The sequence below is a fragment of the Dipteris shenzhenensis genome, unplaced genomic scaffold (assembly GCF_047967505.1).
Source record: "Dipteris shenzhenensis isolate YYH24624 ecotype China unplaced genomic scaffold, Dip_SZ_1.0 scaf0109, whole genome shotgun sequence".
NCBI lineage: Eukaryota > Viridiplantae > Streptophyta > Polypodiopsida > Gleicheniales > Dipteridaceae > Dipteris > Dipteris shenzhenensis.
In genome coordinates this window covers 83260-86130 of record NW_028239415.1, presented here as the reverse complement: position 1 = coordinate 86130, position 2871 = coordinate 83260, and positions in this window count along the sequence as shown.

Below are 2871 nucleotides of genomic sequence, written 5' to 3'. Positions count from 1 at the left end.
TTTAAAATGTTGTGAATCCTCAATAGCATGGTTTTTCATGGATTTAAACTAATAACTCGGATTTTTTATTTTAAGAATATGATTCTTATAAACAAGAAATAGAAATTTAGGATTTAATAGTAGTTTTTGCATTATTTGTACAACATTGTAGAGAGATATTTTGAAATGTCTTATGTGAAAATGATAGTGCCAGAAAGTAAACTTTTGATTCTCGAATGACAGTTTCATAAAGTAAACTTTTCAGTTGGGAAGGATTTTAAGGAATAGTCCAAAAGTAGACATATGAGTCCAAAATTAATGAAATAAGTGTTGACTATGGAGAGATGATGAAGACCTAAGGATGACCTCTATTGTGCCTCAAGGGAAAGGATGCAACAAAGTAATAGACACGGAGTTGCATAATAGTATCAACCTCTTTTGCGTGCTTAATAGTGATGTGATGAAAATATGGGTGACAAGATACGAGGATGCAAAGGCAAGAAGACAAGAAGAAAGGGCCCTCTTTCGTACACACCACGGATGTCGTGTGCCATACCCTCAGCATCTAAGAGCACTTCCAAAGGATATTCATGTGGATTGGCTTCTTGATGAAATGGAGAAAGCAGAGAAAGATGAGGGGATGCATATCACAATGGAAGAATGGGAGTATGCTAGGGGATGCATGAGCAAGGTCGGTATATAGAATGTTATGCATAAGTTAGGAGCTTTTTATAATTTAGATTGCTTATTTAATTGATTTTTTCTTGGTGCACTACTACACACGCATCCTATTGCGACGTTTACGTACCGACGATTAGCGCCCGCTTAGCGTTAATCGTCGGTATAAAAATCGGGTGTCGTAAGTCGTCGCTATATAGCGACTTTTAAAAGTTGCTATATAGCGACACTGAGACAATATATTATAGCGATGTTTTACAGAGAGGTTTTTTTTTTTTTTTAGGCCTTAAAAATTATTTTTTTCCAATGACAAAATTTTTTAAATTTTCATACATGTTTGAGCTCATAGAGAATTAAAAAATGAGAGCATGTACATCAAGCCTTTGAAGCTCATATATTCATGTCCAAGTTTGAGATGAGAAAATCAAATAAGAGCATTTACATCAACTGTTTCATCTTGAGCCAAGTCTAAGGTGCCAAGCAAGTCTATCTCCAACTCTATACCGAGTTGATCTCCTATATCATCATCGTACTCTAGTATCGTACATTCACCTAAAAGTATTTGATCATCTTCTTCAATTAAGCTTAAGTGTGGTGATTGATCTTGATGATTGTTGTCTTCCTCGTCAATATCGTGATCTCCATCCTCCTCCCGTGCGATGTCATTATGCGCATCTTCCTCTTGCCTCATATGGTGATCTACATCTTCTTCGCTAGATTCATCAATTGGATCCGGCATTGGTAGTGGCATCTCCATATCCACATCTCGATCTTCAAAAATCTACTTACTTCGTGGTGCAACTTGGATCATGTACCACCATCTTGGATCAGAACGATCCGGATGAAAAACCACCTATATTGAAGATGAAAAATCACGTGCCAAATGTCGTCAATTATATATATATCAATGGACTTAAAAAATGAAAGCTTCGACTAATTAAATCATTAGTATGCACCTGCTCACAGTGCTCGGGAAGAACAAAAGTATCACTTTCATCGGTCCAATGTTTGGTGGAGTCTATTGCAAAGAGACCGCTACTATATTTTCTCACTGTCGCATGGGGACCGTTGTAAGTAGTTCTAAACCATTTTACATCAAGAATGAAAATAGTAAATCGTCTGAAATCAATTTCATAGATGTCGCGTATGGTTCCACAATAATCCAACTGTGAGGAGAGAAGATTGGTATCCGAAGCACTTGCTCGGCTATCTTGTGTGAAGTTAGCCATGACTCCACAATCATATGTGACTCTCTTTGAATCGATGCGTTCCACGCGAAAATGTCGTCCATATGACCATAATGCACTGTACTTTTTGTACTGTAAAAGAGCATCATTAAAACAATGAAGATGCACCTATTTTATAGCATATATTGCCACAAATAATTACTTAATTACGTCAAGTGATAAGAAACTTACATGCACCATACATCCAGATGATAACTCCCGCTCGCGCTCGTTTATTGTCTCTCCATCACGTTCGGCTTTACGTATAGCTAGTTGTAGCCAATCAAGTGACATGTGAGTAGGGAGAAGAGCCAGATCTCGTGGATATGGTTGTGATCACCTGTACATTACTCTGAATCTCGTCCTTGCATTTATTCTTTCTGCTTTGGCCACTTCATATCTCTCAATCCACTTCTGCATCTCAGGGCTATTGAGGATACAAAACTTATTGAATTTCTCCATTTGCTCTTCGCTCATCTTTCTTTCAATCCCTTTTCCTTGGGGGACCTCGCCAATGATGCGATCATCATCCTTGTTGTGCCAAGCTTGCGGCATATCAGGATCCGTGGATGCAAGAAACTCTGTGATATATACTAATGACTCTTGCACAAGCCATCCCTCTGCCATGCTTGCTTCTGGTCTTGCTCTTTGTCTTACAAACCCCTTAAAAGTTTTCATAAACCGCTCGAGAAAAAACATCCATCGATTATGAACGGTGCCTGCTGTAGCCACCTCATCAACTATGTGCACAAGCAAGAGGACTTGAGTTGTCATAATGCTTGAGGGAAAGTGCTTCTCAAGCAAGCATACGGCTTCGATGGATTCCACCCTAGCCTTCTCGATGCTCGATATAGAGATCTCTTTTTGAGATATCCACCTATTTCACATGTCCATGCATATGTAAGATATTTGAGATATCCACCTATTTCACATGTCCATGAAGAAAATACATAATGCGAATTGATAGTAAGCATACCTCACAATACCA